Source organism: Somniosus microcephalus, chromosome 7, assembly GCF_052327205.1.
Source record: "Somniosus microcephalus isolate GS21.2 chromosome 7, FLI_Smic_1.0, whole genome shotgun sequence".
Taxonomy (NCBI): Eukaryota; Metazoa; Chordata; class Chondrichthyes; order Squaliformes; family Somniosidae; genus Somniosus; species Somniosus microcephalus.
The window spans coordinates 258,992,100-259,009,959 of record NC_140993.1 but is presented as its reverse complement, the minus strand read 5'-3'; the positions used below and the strand labels follow the sequence as shown (position 1 = coordinate 259,009,959).

The 17,860-nt window shown below is 47.1% G+C and overlaps 1 protein-coding gene across 3 annotated transcripts in view; it reads right to left on the bottom strand.

The window, feature by feature from the left end:
* Positions 1 to 17,860, bottom strand: part of znf516 (zinc finger protein 516) — a 248,691-nt gene that overhangs the window by 97,931 nt on the left and 132,900 nt on the right. The window contains exon 1 of one of the 3 annotated variants that reach the window (XM_085993648.1): positions 3,229 to 3,351. The exons of the other annotated variants lie outside the window; for them this stretch is intronic. The gene's annotated coding sequence lies outside the window, so the exon portion shown is untranslated. Of the gene's footprint in view, positions 1 to 3,228; positions 3,352 to 17,860 lie in introns of those variants that run through there. 3 annotated transcript variants of the gene reach the window in all.

Sequence of the window (17,860 nt, the reverse complement as noted above, 5' to 3'; positions counted from 1 at the left end):
ATAGGAGGAGTAGGCCATACGGCCCTTCGAGCCTGCTCCGCCATTCAATAAGATCATGAGTGATCATTGACCTCAACTCTACTTCCCCGATCCCCATATCCCTTGATTCCCTTAGAATCCAAAAATCTATTGATCTCAGTCTTAAATATACTCAACGATTGAGCATCCAGAGCCCTCTGGGGTAGAGAATTTCAAAGATTCACAACCCTCTAAGTGAAGAAGTTTCTCCTAATCTCAGTCCTAAATGGCCGACCCCTTATTCTGAGATTATGATCCCTAGTCCTAGACTCTCCAGCCAGGGGAATCAGCCTCTCAGAATTAACATGATCATTAATCGCAAAATTTAACTGCTCAATCCAAAATGTAATTGTTAGGCGATTGGGCTGTGGTGCTTCCTTCTTTCCTTGGGATGAGCAACGTCTTCTGGTTACAGTAACAACACTGCTGTGCGCCAGGGAGATCACTGAGGATTATGGGTTGGTGGAAAAGCTCCGCAGGATTAACTGTCACCTTTGGACCTTCTCCAGATGCTTCTTCGACAGCACCTCCCAAAACCGCGACCTCTACCGCCTAGAAGGTCAAGGGCAGCAGGCACATGAGAACACCACCACCTGCAAGTTACCCTCCAAGTCACACACCATCCTGACTTGGAAATATATCGCCGTTCATTCATCGTCGCTGGGTCAAAATCCTGGAACTCCCTCCCTAACAGCACTGTGGGAGTACCTTCACCACACGGACTGCAGCAGTCCAAGAAGGCGGCTCACCACCACCTTCTCAAGGGCAATTAGGGATGGGCAATAAATGCTGGCCTTGCCAGTGACGCCCAGATCCTGTGAATGAATTTAAAAAAAATAATTCAGAACTGGATTGGCCACGCTCTTTATAGCACTTTTAAACTGCCATAGAAAAATATTCCATTGGTAGCTCAATTGTACGTACATCTGGTACTCATGTAGTAACAGTTGCCAAAATCTGTGGACATTAAGATAGGGAGGAGCTGCCTGATCTGGGACGATGCTTTGAATATCCTGTGTTGTAGACATGGTCCTCCTAGATCTTTGGGTTCCTCGCTGTGCTCCTGGTCTCTTCTAATAAGCTAGTATCTTGCTCTTTATCAGATTGTAAGTTCAAGATATGCATCTGAAACTTCTCGGTTATAACTTATATTTCTACTGTAAACTTGAGCTCATCCAAAACTCTGCTGCTCATCATAGTCATAGAGTCATAGAGTAATACAGCACGGATAGAGGCCCTTCGGCCCATCGTGTCCGCGCCGGCCATCAAGCCCTGTCTAATCTAATCCCATATTCCAGCATTTGGCCCGTAGCCTTGTATGCTATGGCATTTCAAGTGCTCATCCAAATGCTTCTTAAATGTTGTGAGGGTTTCTGCCTCCACAACCCTTTCAGGCAGTGAGTTCCAGACTCCAACCACCCTCTGGGTGAAAAAGTTCTTTCTCAAATCCCCTCTAAACCTCCCGCCCTTTACCTTGAATCTATGCCCCCTAGTTATTGACCCCTCTACTAAGGGAAAAAGCTCCTCAGCATCCATCCTATCTATGCCTCTCATAATTTTGTACACCTCAATCATGTCCCCCCTCAGCCTCCTCTGCTCCAAGGAAAACAAACCCAATCTGCCCAGTCTCTCTTCATAGCTGAAGCGCTCCAGCCCTGGTAACATCCTGGTGAACCTCCTCTGCACCCTCTCCAACGCGATCACATCCTTCCTGTAGTGTGGCGACCAGAACTGCACACAGTATTCCAGCTGTGGCCTAACCAGTGTTTTATACAGCTCCATCATAACCTCCTTGCTCTTATATTCAATGCCTCGGCTAATGAAGGCAAGTATCCCATATGCCTTTTTTACCACCTTATCCACCTGTTCCGCCGCCTTCAGGGATCTGTGTACTTGCACACCCAGATCCCTCTGACCCTCCACCTTGCCTAGGGTCTTTCCATTCATTGTGTATTCCCTTGCCTTGTTAGTCCCCCCAAAGTGCATCACCTCGCACTTTTCCGGGTTAAATTCCATTTGCCACTGTTCCGCCCATCTGACCAACCCATCTATATCGTCCTGCAGACTGAGGCTACCCTCCTCGCTATTTACCACCCTACCAATTTTTGTATCATCCGCGAACTTACTGATCATACCTTTTACATTCATATCCAAGTCATTAATGTAGACCACAAACAGCAACCATCCTGACTCGCACCAAGTCCCGCTCACCCATCACCCCCTGTGCTCGCTGACCTTCATTGGCTCCTGGTCCGGCAGCGCCTCGATTTTAAAATTCTCAACCTTGGTTTCAAATCCCTCCATGGCCAAGTCCCTCCCTATCTCTGCAATCCCCTCCAGCTCTACAACCCTCTGAGATAGCTGCGCTCCTCCAATTCTGGCCTCTTACGCATCCCCGATTTTCATCGCTCCACTATTGCCGGCCGTGCCTTCAGCTGCCTAGAGCCCCAAGCTCTGGAATTCACTCCCTAAACCTCTCTTCCCCTCCTTTAAAAAAACCTACCTCCTGCCCTAATGCCTGCTTATGTGGCTCGGTGTCAAGTTTTGTCTGAAAACCGCTCCTGTGAAGCGCCTTGGGTCGTTTTACTACGTTAAAGGCGCTGTGTAAATGCAAGTTGTTGTTGTTTATTGCTGAGATTTGATAATATTATTTGCTGATAAGGCAGAAGCTACACAGCAAACAGTGCGAGCAAGCATGAGACATTGCCATGTTAAGTTTGGATGCCTTCTGCAACTTTAGTGAAAAGGGCAGAGTCACAGATCATCACAATCTCCCATAAACAGCTTCTATGCTGCTAAGTCAGGATAACGCGTGCAGAATTGTAATTAATACTCCACATACAGGACGTGGAACTTTCCTGCTGTTTTTGCACAGCTCTGTCTATGACACACTGATCTCCTCTTACGACGTCCTGTTCTCCTGCTGCCTTCACAGAACCATGCATCCATCAATGGGCATCTTCAGAATGCAAGCTTTATATACTGCTTTCAACGAGTCATTGTGCCTATTAGTGTCCCTCCACCCGTCGCCCCCCTCCTCTCACTCCCACGGGCCAGAAGCAACCTGCATTGCGACAGCTGCAACAGTGAAGTAACTGAAAGTAATTAAAAAGTAACCGTGAACAGCTAACATCTACAAAATCAAGCCTTTTGTTTGCATTACCATCATATCGTCAGAGGAATGAGTTGTATTTGAACACTCTTACTCACGCAAGCCTCGTTTTCTTTTGAGCGCCGGGTTCTGGCAACTTGAACGTGGCTCTCAGTGCTGCACTGCAAAAAAAAATAGCACGACCCTTGTCTTCTGGTTCAAAAATGCCAATCTGCAGTTCAGTGCACTAAGAGAAGAAACAGAACTAAATAAAGTTGCTTTTTTTGGGTCTATTTCTAATGACCACAGCGAAGATGCCCAACTTCTCGTTTACAGAGGCATCAAAGTCTCTGCGTCTGCGCTATCTCTAATATTAACACGTTAAAATAAAACCTATTTCCCGCCAGTAGTCTTTAGATCATAGAATCATACGGCACAGAAGGAGACCATTCGGCCCATCGTGTCAGTGAAAGAGCGGTCCAATTAGTCCCACTCCCCCTCGCTCTTTGCCCATAATTAAGTCCCCCGGGTTTTGTTGAGCTTGTTCTGAATCACGGTCACAATCTACTGCTTTCTGCTTTTCGCCACACTACATTGGCTGCCTTGCTGCCTTTCATTAAAGGAACTTAACCCCTTATTCATCCTAGAATAAAGAGAGAATTCCAGTCAGGGAAAGGAAAGGGATATTTTTCAAGGCTGCGAGTTAAGAGCATAGGATATAATTCCCAAAGGCAACCATGCAGTTCACAAACTGCTGCTTTATTAGGCGAGTTTGAAATAACAGTTTTGGAGGGGACGTTAAACCGAGGCCCCACCTGCTCTCTCAACGCCTAGCGCTATTTCAAAAAGGAGCAGGTGAGTTCTCTCTGGTGTCCTGGGCGAATATTTATCCCTCAAAACAACATTACTAAAAAAAAATGTATCTGGTCACTATCACATTACTGTTTGTGGGAGCTTGCTGTGCGCAATATGGCTGCCGCGTTTCCTACATTACAACAGTGACTACACTTCAAAATTACTTAATTGGCTGTAAAGCGCTTTGGGATGTCCTGAGGTCATGAAAGGCACTGTAGAAATGTGAGTTTTTCTTTCTTTCTTTAGATCAATAGTAAATTAAAACATTCTTACACATGTATATAGCAGAATATACCAGAAAGATTTAGTACCAGTTCATTACTTTCCCTGAAAAACAGTTCAAGTTTGTTTCTTTTTTAAAAAAAAATACAAATTCCTTGAAAGAGCATTGGGATATTACATCATCTGTACAGGTTACAAGTTACCTAAAACAATGATATCACTTGAAAACTACCCTGCATGATATGTGAAGTCCACACGATCGCAAGATTGCAACATAAATAACCAATCTGGAAATCTTCCAGAACAAAATAGAAGCCATGCTCAAATCCTGTGGCCACTAAGTGATTCCACATGGAAATGTAGCCCTTTTATTTATGGTGCTGAAATGTGCAACATGATCACTGAGTTCAAAACGTACAAAAAAGCAAACGACAAGGCTGGCAGCATTAGCACTATTTACGTAACCCGTTCTCATGTGCGCGTCTTGTATTGGATTTAATGTTATACACATGGAAAGAGCTGGCACCTGAGAAAATATGTCAGGCTCTTTCTGTTCATGGTTTCCAACTGTTCAGAAAGGTCTTTATAGCTTCCCGTTCCCTCTCACTTCCTCCTCCCACCTCCCTCAACCAGCTAACTCCAAGAGGCACGTGAAACCATTTCACAAGACACTAAAATTGAGTTGGCTGGGAAATAAATTATCGTTTTAGCCATCCTCTAGACTAATGGGACAGCGCAGCTCAGCAGGCTCTTTTGACTCGAGTCAGCATCGCCCCCATAAGCATTGGCGTGCTCGATTCGATTGTACCCTCTGCTCTCAGCAGGGAAACTAAAGCTTTTCAGCTGAAAATTCCCCCCTTTCCCAGCCCCTAAGCTTGCTTAAAAATCTGTTCCAGTTCCTGCTTTTTCCCAGTTCTGACGAATGGTCATCGATCTGAAACGTTAACTCTGTTTCTCTCTCCACTGATGCTGCCTGACCTGCTGAGTATCTCCAGCATTTTCTGTTTTTATTTCAGATTTCCAGCCTCTGCAGTATTTTGCTTTTTGTGCTAATCGAACTGAACTGGTTTCTTGTAGCCAGAAAGCCTCGTTCTTTTACACTAAGTGCCTCGATCCCGGTCAACGCCGATCAGGATTTGGCAAAAAGCAGAAGAGGCTTTTCCAGACACCCCGTGACCCTAAAATCATTAACAAGTCATTTCCTAAAGGATGTAACAAGCCATTCACTTGAAAATAAGAGGTTTAAGCGCTTAAGGGCAGCAGGTTCAATTCTGCACCACAATAGAACCCCCACAATAATTAGAGATTGTTTGTGGAGCGACACAATGAAAGGGGTCACGTTCCGAAATGTTATATTAAATATTTTGGGTCTGAGCTCTAGACAATGGGCCAGTAATTCCGGGCACAACGCGTGAGTACGGACGGGGCACTCACGCGTGTGCCCGGAGGAATTGCCGGTTTTCAGCATGCACAGCGCATGCGCTGAAAACCGGCATTTCCTGTCCTCTGACCCAAGGGGTTAAGAGGCAGAGCGCGCGCGACTGCACAGCCGGCACATCGCACTAACTACGCCGCTGGATCAGGTAAGCACATCGCGCCGACAGCTGAACCGGGCCAGTGACAGGAAATGCAAGCAGGCCCGGGCTTCAGATGTCGGCGCGCAGGGTGAGTGCAGATCGGGGGCTTGCACGCGCGGCAAGCTCCCGATCCTAATTTCAGGGCCAATAAATGCCGCAGTGGGTAGCATTCTTGTCTCTGGGTCACCAGATCATGGGTTCAAGCCCCACTCCAGAGACTTGAGCTCAACATCTAGGCAGATGCTCCAGTGCAGTGCTGAGGGAGCGCCGCACTGTCAGAGGTGCTGTCTTTCAGCTGAAACATTAACCTGAGGCCCCGTCTCCCTCTCATGTGGATGTAAAAGATCCCATGGCACTATTTCGAAGGAGAGCAGGGGAGTTCTCCCCGGTGTCCTGGGGCCAATATTTATCCCTCAATCAACATCACTAAAACAGATAATCTGGTCATTATCACATTGCTGTTTGTGGGAGCTTGCTGTGCACAAATTGGCTGCTGCGTTTCCTACATTACAACAGTGACTACACTTCAAAACTATTCATTAGCTGTGAAGTACTTTGGGACATCCTGAGGTTTTGAAAGGTCGCATATAAATGCAAGTTCTTTATTTCTTTTTGCATGATGTGGTACTGACCCATTCAGACTAGGGCAGGCTCATATATAGTCTGTGTTGAGGTGACCAATCTCAGCCAAGGCAGTGGGGGAACTTGGTGCCCTGGGCTAGAGAGAAGAAATCAGCGATAGTTCCCACTCCTAAATGTCTGTCCAATGAATCTCTGCTGAAAAAGTATACGTGTGTAAGAGATTTTAAAAATTCTCATTCTTGTTTTCAAACCCCTCCATGGCCTCACCCCTCCCTACCTCTGTAACCTCCTCCAGCCCTACAACCCTCTGAGATATCTGCGCTCCTTCAATTCTGGCCTCTTGCGCATCACCGATTTTAATCGCTCCACCATTGGTGGCCGTGCCTTCAGCTGTCCAGGTACCTCAGCTCTGGAATTCCCTCCCTAAACCTCTCCGCCTCTCTACCTCTCTCCTTTGAGACGTTCCTTAAAACTTACCTCTTTGACCAAGCTTTTGCTCACCTGCCCCAATATCTCCTTATGTGGCTCCGTGTCAAATTTTGTCTGATAATCGCTCCTGTGAAGCGCCTTGGGACGTTTTACTACGTTAAAGGTGCTATATAAATGTAAGTTATTGTCAAGGGCAGGGTCGAATTGGTTACTGAATAGCGTGCTGACACTAAGGGGTAGATTTTCTACCTTACCTGTAATAAAAATCGGGTGGTCTCTGTAACGGCCCGCTGATCCACATCACCAGTTTTACGCCTGGGTGGTAAGTTAAAAATCTACCCTGTAACCATCTATCAATCTCAGTCTTGAACATACACAGCGACTGACCATCCACACCCCTCTGGCATAGACAATTCCAGAAGATGTAAGCCTATATTCCCGAGAGTTTAGAAGAACGAGAGATCGATAGATTTTGGAATACTAAGGGAATCAAGGGGTATGTAAGAAAAACATAATCTCACAGTTAAAAAATAGTTCAAGTACCGCCAATACTTAAATAAAAAATAAATAAAAGCAGAAAACGCGGGAAACCCTCAGCAGGTCAGGCAGCATCTGTGGAGGGCGAAACAGAGCCAACATTTCAGGCTGGTGACCTTTCCTCAGAACTCAGTAGATACCCGATCAAAAGCGCAAAGGGAAACAGAAAGCAACGAAGGCGAACAAAGTGAAAGAGACTAATGGAAATCCCGTCAGACAGAAGAGCACAACTTCTTCAAGGTGGGGATTCCTGGAAGAGAAGTGGCTGTGAATTCACCACGAATACTAAAGCAAAAATAACGCTGGAAATCTGAAATAAAAACAGAAAATGCTGGAAACACTCGAAACGACCTGAAACGTTAACTCTGTTTCTCTCTCCACAGATGCTGCCTGACCTGCTGAGTGTTTCCAGCTTTTTCTACTTAAATACAAGTCAGAGTTATAGCCATTACCACATGCATAGCTGCAATGTCACACAGAGATCGTGTGGAAATCTGCTAAGCTCCGTGAGAAAAAAGCTTTCTTTGTCCAGTTATTACAAATTCAGCATGAATAGACTGGTGAAAATTTACGAGGGAGAAATTGGGTGCCTTTGCGCCTCCCGTTATCACCTCCAGGGGCCGATAACCACTTACTGCCCGGGCACGGCGACAATATCGCCTCCTGCTAAAATTCGGCGGGAGGTTTGCGGCGGCGGTGTGGCGTTGCGCCCCGATCTCCTACGCCCGGAGATCGTGACGTCATCGCCGCGCGCATCGCCCCAGACCCGAACTTCGGTTCCGCCCCCTGCAGCATCACCGGGCGGCAACACCGACAGCTGCAGGAGGCATTGTTCGGGAGGCCGGGCGCGAAAGTTAAAGGGGAGGTTGCCACGGTAAATCCCTACATTTTTTTAATGGTTTTGCTCTATTTTTTGGGGGCTTCTCCTGGGCCGCGATCGATCAGCCCGTCACTCTGCTGGAGTGCATGGGGCTGGTCAGGCCGGATCGCGGCCGCTGTCGGGGACCAGCTGACTGGTCCCAATGCAGAGCCTGCGGCGACGGCCTTTCACTTTAAGGGAGGGAAGGAGCCTCGGATCGCGGCAGCGCTCCACGGGACATTGTGCAGCGCCGCACCACTACCGCCCCGCCTGCGTCCTTTACCGCTCCAGGAAGGAAGGGGAGCACTTGATCTAGTGCTCCACTTTCTTCCTGGAGCGCTAAATCCAATTTCGTGAAAGCTGGGAATCATTAGTTTCCAAGCTTTCAAAGGTTATCTCCCTGCCCCCCCCCCGCCCCGCCCAAAACAGGGTGATAATGAATTTCTCCCCGTTTCCAAATTCCAGAGTACTGAGGGAGTGCGGCACTGTCGGAGGTGCCGTCTTTTGGAAGAGACATTAAACTGTGGCCCCCGTCCGCTCTCTCAGGTGGACGTATAAGATTCCACAGCACTATTCGAAGAAGAGCAGGGGAGTTCTCCCTGGTGTCCGGGTTAATATTTATCCCTCACTAAAAAGCAGATAATCTGGCCATTATCACATTACTGTCTGCGGGAGCTTGCTGTGCCCAAATTGGCTGCCGCGTTTCCCTACATTACAATGGTGACTACACTTCATTGGCTGTAAAGCGCTTTGGGACGTCCTGAGGTCGTGAAGTTCACTATAGAAATGTAAGTCTTTCTTACATTTTGTCCAATCGTGGCAAACAAGAGAAATTAAAGACAGTATTAGATCAAAGGAAGAGGCTTATAATGCTGCCAAAAAGAGTAGTAAGCCTGAGGATTGGGAGGATTTTAGAATTCAGCAAAGGAGGACCAAGAAATTGATAAGGAAAGAGAAAAAAGAATATGAGAGTAAATTAGCAAGAGACATAAAACAGATTGTAAACATTTCTATAGGTATGTAAATAGGAAGAGATCAGTGAAAGTAAACATGGGCCCATTAGAGGCAGAGACGGGAGAAATTATAATGGGCAATAAGGAAATGGCAGAGACATTAAACAAATACTTTGTATCTGTCTGCATAGTAGAAGACACAAAAAACATTCCGGAAATAATGGGGAACTAAGGGTCTAGAGAGAATGAGGAACTTAAAGAAATCAGTATAAGTAAAGATATAGGCAGCGAAATTTGGTAGGTTAGCGCCTCCCGTTAGCTTCTGGCGGGGGCACTAACGGGACGCTAAGGGTTAGCGCCCGGCCGTGGTGAATCCAACGCCACATGCGACCTTCAGTGGCGAATTAGCGCTGGCGCTGTTAGCGCCTCGGCCTCCAGCGCCTCTCACATAGAAACATAGAAGGAGTAGGCCATTCGGCCCCTCTAGCCTGCTCCGCCATTCAATGCGATCATGGCTGATCATCCAAATTCAGTACCCGGTCCCTGCTTTCTCCCCATACCCCTTGATTCCTTTAGCCTTAAGAAATATATCCATGTGACGTCACTGCGTGTGCAACGCTCCGTTAACGGCCCCGATGCAAAGCTGCCTTTCGTCCCCTGCTTTAGCGCCTCGCGCAGACAACGCCAGTAAGAGGCGGCGCTGTGCACTCGGAAGTGCGCTGCAAGAGCGGTAATTAAAGGGAATGCTAATGGGGCGCTTAAACATCGCGAAAAAGGCGCTTTCAGTGATCACACCATTTATTACTTGCACCAGTCTGCTGCCTGCGGAAATTTTTTTACACCATTTCCTCAAACATCTCCAAATGCTGCACTTGCTGAAAGTGATGGGGCGGCAATGGCAGTCGCCCAGGCCACGTTGAATAAACACCACTGATGACTATGAGGTTATACAGCGTGATTGGCCCTTCTCTTTCAGAGAAGGAAGCAGCCTGTGTGATTAAAGAGTGCCATTTGGACTGCGCGTCGCCGTCTTCATTGCTCTGCCGGTAGCGCCCTGCTCTCAGAGGTTAGCGCCCCAAGTTAGCAGTGTAGCGCTTGATTTAGCGCTCCACTTCCCTCTTGGAGCACTAACAATGAATTTGCCGGGAGTCAACAATGATTAGCGCCTGGCGCTAATTCTTCAACTTTTAAAGTTTTAGCGCCCCAAATGGGGCTATACCGAATTTCTCCCCCATAGTACTGGAGAAATTAATGGGACGAAGTGGTGACAAATCCCCTGGACCTGACGACCTGCATCCTAGGGTTTTAAAAGAGGTCGCTGTAGAGATACTGGATGCACTGGTATTAATCTTCCAGACTTCCCCAGATTCTAGAACAGTCCCCAAGGATTGGAAGGTAGCAAACATAACCCCGCTACTTAAGAAAGGAGGAAGAGAAAAAAAAAGGGATCTATAGGCCAGTTAGCCTGACATCAGTAGTAGGCAAAATGCTACAATCTATTTTTTTTTAATGGGGTGTAGGCGTTGCTGGCAATGCCAGCATTTATCGCCCATCCCTAGTTGCCCTTGAGAAGGTGGTGGTGAGCCGCCTCCTTGAACCGCTGCAGTCCTTGTGGAGAAGATACTCCCACCGTGCTGTTAGGTAGGGAGTTCCAGGATTTTGACCCAGCGACGATGAAGGATCAGTGATATACTTCCAAGTCAGGATGGTGTATGATTTGGAGGGGAACTTGGAAGTGGTGGTGTTCCCATGCGTCTGCTGCCCTTGTCCTTCTAGTTGGAAGAGGTCGCGGGTTTGGGAGGTGCTGCCGAAGAAGCCTTGGCGAGTCGCTGCAGTGCATCTTGTAGATGGTACACACTGCAGCCACGGTGCGCCGGTGGTGGAGGGAGTGAATGTTTAAGGTAGGAGATGGGGTGCCGATCAAACGGGCTGCTTTGTCCTGGATGGTGTTGAGTTTCTTGAGTGTTGTTGGAGCTGCACTCATCCAGGCACGTAGAGAGTATTCCAGCACACTCCTGACTTGTGCCTTGTAGATGGTGGAAAGGCTTTAGGGAGTCAGGAGGTGAGACACTCGCCGCAGTATACCCAGTCTCTGACCTGCTCTTGTTGCCACTGTATTTATGTGGCTGGTCCAGTTAAGTTTCTGGTTAATGGTGACCCCCAGGATGTTGATGGTGGGGGATTCAGTGATGGTAATGCCATTGAATGTCAAGGGGCGGTGGTTAGACTCTCGCTTGTTGGAGATAGTCATTACCTGGCACTTCTGTGGCGCAAATGTTACCTGCCACTTTTCAGCCCAAACCTGAACGTCGTCTAGGTCTTGTTGCATGCGGGCATGGACTGCTTCATTATCTGAGGAGTTGTGAATGACGCTGAACACTGTGCAGTCATCAGCGAACATCCCCATTTCTGATCTTGGAGGGAAGGTCATTGATGAAGCAGCTGAAGATGGTTGGGCCTAGGACACTGCCATGAGGAACTCCTGCAGCGATGTCCTGGGGCTGTGATGATTGACCTTCAACCACTACAACCATCTTCCTTTGTGCTAGGTATGACTCCAGCCAGTGGAGAGTTTTCCCCCCAATTCCCATTGACTTCAGTTTTACTAAGGCTCCTTGATGCCACACTCGGTCAAATGCTGCCTTGATGTCAAGGGCAGTCACTCTCACCTCACCTCTGGAATTCAGCTCCTTTGTCCATGTTTAGGCCAAGGCTGTAATGAGGTCGGGAGCCGAGTGGTCTTGGCGGAACCCAAACTGGGCATCAGTGAGCAGGTTATTGCTGAGTAAGTGCCGCTTGATAGCACTGTCAACGACACCTTCCATCACTTTGCTGATGATTGAGAGTAGACTGATGGGACGGTAATTGGCCAGATTGGATTTGTCCTGCTTTTTGTGGACAGGACATACCTAGGCAGTTTTCCACATTGTCGGGTAGATGCCAGTGTTATAGCTGTACTGGAACAGCTTGGCTAGAGGCGCGGCTAGTTCTGGAGCACAAGTCTTCAGCACGATAGCCGGGATGTTGTCGGGGCCCATAGCCTTTGCTGTATCTATTATTAGGGACATGGTAACAGGGCACTTAGAAAATCGTAAGATGATTAGGCAGAGTCAACATGGTTTTATGAAAAGGAAATCGTGTTTGATAAATCTGTTTTTTGAAGATGTAACTACTGTAGTAGGATGGATAAGGGGGAACCAGTGGAAGTATCTTGATTTTCAAAAAGCATTCGATTAGGTGCCACGCAAGAGGTTATTACACAAAATTAGGACTCATGATATTGGGGGTAATATATTAGCATGGATTGAGGATTGGTTAATGGACAGAAAACAGAGAGTAGGAATAAAAGGGACTTTTTCAGGTTGGCAGGCTATAACTAGCGGGGTACCACAAGGATCAATGGTTGGGCCTCAGCTATTTACAATTTATATTAATGACTTAGATGAAGGGACTGAGTGTAACGTATCCAAGTTTGCTGATGATACAAAGTTAGGTGAGAAAGTAAGCTCTGAGGAGAATGCAAAAAGGCTGCAGAGAGATACAGACAGGTTGACTGAGTGGGCAAGAACATGGCAAATGGAATACAATGTGGGGAAGTGTGAAGTTATCCACTTTGGTAGGAAAAACAAAAAAGCAGAATATTTTTTGAATGGTGAGAGACTGGAAAATGTTTGCACTCAGAGGGACCTGGGTGTCCTTGTACATGAATCACAGAAAGTTAACATGCAGGTACAGCAAGCAATTAGGCAAGCAAATGGCATGTTAGCTTTTGTTACAAAGGGATTAGAGTATAAGGGTGCGAAATCCGTTTAGGGGCGGTAATGCTGGCAAGGTGGGACATCATGCTCCACTTCCTGGTAGGGTGGTAACCGAGGCGATGTTGGGGCGCGATTGACAGTGCTCCGTTAAAGGGGAGGGTCGCTGTGCACTCTGCAGGGCCTCCGATGGCCCCTACTAGGCCACCAGAGATGTGGTGTGGTGCCATGGCAGCATCCTGGCGCCGAGATGCGGTGCCGGGCTGCGCAATGGCAGCCAGGACCACGCCACGGCACACCACGGAGGGGCGACTTGGAGGTCGGTCAGAAAAAGAAAATGGCGGCGCGGGTCGCGGTCACACCTCCCCTTTAACTGCCGCCCTGCGGGGCGGTAAGGGGATGCGGTGGGCCGCTAAGGGGTTGCCGCACATGGCGATGATGCCATCGCCGGAGGCCCGGGGCACTACCGGCGGGGGCGTGGCGCTATCGGGTAGCGCCTCAGCAACTCCCCGCCGAATTTCGCGGGAGGCGCTTCCCCCCCCCGGGCAATAACCCCTTTGTACCCCGTTAGCATCCCCCGGAGGCATTAATGGCAGGCACAAAGGAGCCGAATTTCGCCCCCTAAGAGTAAAGAAGTCTTACTACAATTATACAGGGCATTGGTGAGGCCACACCTGGAGTACTTTGTACAGTTCTGGTCTCCTTACCTAAGGAGAGACATACTTGCTTTAGAGGGAGTGCAACGAAGGTTCACTAGACTGGTTCCTGGGATGAGGGAGTTGCCCTATGAGGAGAGACTGAGTAGACTAGGTCTATATTCCCTAGAGTTTAGAAGAATGAGAGGTGATGTAATTGAAACATATAAAATTCTTAAGGGGTTTGACAGGGTTAATGCTGGGAAAATGTTTCCCCTGGCTGGGGAATCTGGAACACAGGGTCACAGTCTCAGGATAAGGGGCCGGCCATTTAGGACTGAGATGAGGAGAAATTTCTTCACTCAAAGGGTTGTGAATCTTTGGAATTCTCTGCCCCAGAGAGTTGTGGGTGCTCAGTCATTGTGTATATTCAAGACAGAGGTCGATAAATTTTTGGGAATTAAGGGATATGGGGATAGTGCGGGTAGGTGGAGTTGAAGTAGAAGATCAGCCATGATCTTGTTGAATGGTGGAGCAGGCTCGAAGGGCCAAATAGCCTGTGTCGGATTCCACAATGACTTGTCGGCCATAGACGTACTGGTGGAAACGCTTACATCCAAACAGAATTGCATATAGCTCTTTCTCGATTTGAGCATAGTTGATTTCACTGTCTGAGAGAGATTTGGAAGCGTCGCCAATGGGCTTTCCTTCTGACAGTAATACTGCACCTAGTCCGTACTTTGACACGTCCACTTGTATTCTGAGCTCTTTGTTGGGGTCGAAGTAGGCAAGAACTGGTCCTGGTTCTCTGGTGATTAGGTCTTTCATTTTCTGAAATGCTGTGTCATGTTGTTTGTCCCACAGGAACTCATTGGATTGTTTGAGCAACTGACGCATGGGTGCGTTGATTTCGGAGAGGCTCGGGGCAAACTTGGCTAAGTAGTTAACCATGCCTAGTACTGTCTCTAGCTCTGCGCGGTTCTTTGGCGGCTCCATCTTCTTGATGGCGGCGATTTTCTCTGGATCCGGCTTAATGCCATCAGTTGAGAGGAGATGCCCAAAATAACTGATCTCGGTGGATCCGATTATGCTTTTCTCGGGGTTGAGCCGGATACCTTTCTCCCGTGATCTTTGTAGCATCGCACGGAGGTGCCTGTCACGTTCCTCTCTATTCCTGCCATAGATGAGGATGTCGTCTACGATTGCGACTACTCCGTTGAGGCCTTCATAGGTTTCGTCGATCTTCCGCTGGAATTCATCCTGAGCTGAGATAAGACCAAATGGTAAACGCAGAAATCGGTAGCGTCCAAATGGTGTGTTGAACGTTGTTAGCTTAGATGACTCTTCCGTGAGCTTGATAGTCCAGTATCCTGATCATGCGTCCATTACACTGAAGTAACGTGCTCCCACTAGCTTGGGTGTGATGTCATTTAGCATTGGTAGAGGGTAGTGAGGGCGTTTGATAGCCTTGTTCAAATCTCTGGGGTCGAGACAGACTCTGAGCTTGCCTGTATGTGGTTTCTCAACCACTACTAACGCGTTGACCCACTCTGTCGGTTCTGTTTCCCGGACGATGATTTCTGTATTCTCCATGCTCTGCAGCTCCTCCTTCAGGCGACTACGTAGAGCAAGGGGTCGCCTTCTCGGTGGGCAAGCCACAGGGGTTGCTGCTGGATCAAGGTGAATAGTGCATTCCCCATGGAATAGTCCGATTCCTTTGAAAACGTCAGCAAACTCCTCCATGACTGTCTGCTTCTCAACTGGTGCTGTCAATGATAGCACTAGCTTGACGAGGTCCATGTCTAAACATGCCTTTAGACCTAGCACTGGAGGTGCTCGAGTGTCAACAATGTAAAAGTCCAACATCATGTCGCTTTCTTTGTACTTGCATTTCATCACGCATGTGCCTTTTACAATGAGTTGCTCACCCCCATAGCCGGTCAGTCTGCGTGAGGTGGGCTGTAGCTCACACTCATCCTTCAAGCTGTGATACTCACTCAGAGGAATTACATTAACCTGAGATCCAGTGTCTAGTTTAAACTTAAGCTCTTTGCCCTGTTTTCCTATCTCAATATCGGCAAAGGCTCTGAAATCTGTTTTTTCTGTGACACAATCAATAAACAGTTCCTCTGCATTTGGCTCTCTATCTGGCATTTGGCTGTCACTCACTGTGTGTACTGCTTTTCCGAAAACAGTCCTGCAAACTTTAGCGAAGTGGTTCCGTTTACCACATTTAGCACATTGCTTTCCTTTGGCAGGGCAATGCTCCTTTTCCCCATGCATCTTGTTTCCACAATATCCACAGTTTTTGAAGCGTTTTATGTCTGTGTCGCCCATTTTTAGAACTCTCTCTGTTCTTTCTGTTCTGAAACTCGCTCTCTGGGCGGTGTTCTTTGGTGTGTGTCTATTAACTGCGTGCACGGTCTGTTTACTCGAGCTGCTCGTGGCACCGGTTATGGTTTTCAACTGTGCTTGGGCTATCTCGTGCGATCTAGCTATGTCCATAGCTTTGTCCAGCGTTAGCCCGGACCCAACATTCAAAAGTTTCTCTCTCACTTTAGCTGAATGTATTCCAAACACGATGCGGTCTCTGACCATCTCATCTTTATCGGCATATTCACAGTTTCTTACCAGCAGTTTTAACTCAGTCACGAACTGTTCAAACGACTCACTAGCTCCTTGTACTTTCTCCTGAAACTTGTACCTAGCGAATATCGTATTTGTCTTGGGCATCACATATGTTTCAAAACGGTCAAAATAACTTTTCAGTACCTTTGCTTCATCTGCGGTGAGAGACCATGTGTTAAAAATGTCTCTCCCTTTTTCTCCGATCCACAGGAGTAGGTAGCTGCATCTTTCTTCCTCACCTTTGCTTTTCAACGGACCCGAGAACATCAACTCCACGTGTTGCTTGAACTTGCTCCATTCTCTAGGTAAGTTCAAAGATTCCCAATCCATTCGAGGCAAGGGAGCTCCAACGATGTCCATTTCAAATCCCTGTTCTGACACCATGTCTTGTTTTGCACACTTTGTACAAAAAATAATAAATTGCAGGACAACGGAGTATTACAGTTTAAACTCTTTTATGAAGCATCAGATCTGTGATCTCAATCATACAGCACAGTGGGGACAAGATGGAATTAGGACCCCCCTGGGTCTTCTAAACAATAGCAGTCCTTACAGATGCCTGCAGGCCAATGACAACTCAGTATGCAAATGTTACAGCCTACTCCAGCTCCTATTTCTTAGGTTCTTCTGATTATTGCAAATTGGATAATATCAATAAGTCATGGAATTATACAGCACAGAGGAAGGTCATTTGGCCCATCGTGCCTGTGCCGGCTCTTTGAAAGATCTATCCAATTAGTCCCACTCCCCCTTGCTCTTTCTCCACAGCCCTGTAAATGTTTTTTCATCTATATTGAAAGCAATACGTTGGTACTTATTAAAATTCAATGTAAAATCATATTGAATTTGGCACGCAATTGTTGAACAAACATTAAAAATGTAATGCAGAACTGAAAAGCAGCAAGCATTAAAAAATGACAGAGTGGTTTTTATTTGAAAACGATAGTTGGAATTGTACCAATTGCACGTTGTTGTCATGGATACCCGATCACTGGAAGCGTGCATTGGAACAGGGCGGCCTCATTCAGCACGATCTTTCTGTCTGTCTTATTTTTCTCCAGCCAGCTTTGTACTGGATGGGCCAATCCCAAAGGTAGTGTGGAGAAGGCATTAAGGTAATGAGGAGGAAAGTATACACGGGCGGGAAAATGTCACTACAACTGCTAATATCCATTACTGCTTCCACAATTCGGCTGTGCTTTTCTTCAACCATCACCTGCTGACTATCAATTCGCGTGACTTAATTTTTCGCTGCAAGTTAACTTTTCAGTGCCTGATTAGAGCTGTAAATGTTCACTGCCATAATAATTTTGATCCTCCCAGTAACAAAGTCGATTAAATTTATTGCTGAGCAGATTAAACGGGCATATAAAGGGCTGGGCGGTCTGGCGAATTTTAACAGCATTGATGTGAGATTTTGTTTCTCCCCAAGGGTGTGAGGGACATGTTATTCCAGGTTTTAAAAAAAAGTCAACAAAACAATTGTCTCTTATCTGCATTTGAGCAATTAAAAGTAATTCCTCCTCTATTCTACGGGGAGGGGGGGTGGGGGGGGTAACCAACCCTCCAGGATTGACCTGGAGCCTCCAGGAATTGAAGCTTAATCTCCAGGACACTCGCTGTGAGCAAACCAGGAGAGAAAAATCATATAGGGGGCATTAAGAAGAATTGTGTGGTTTTTTTTTCATTTTCTTTTACCACTTTTTTGTTTAATAGTTA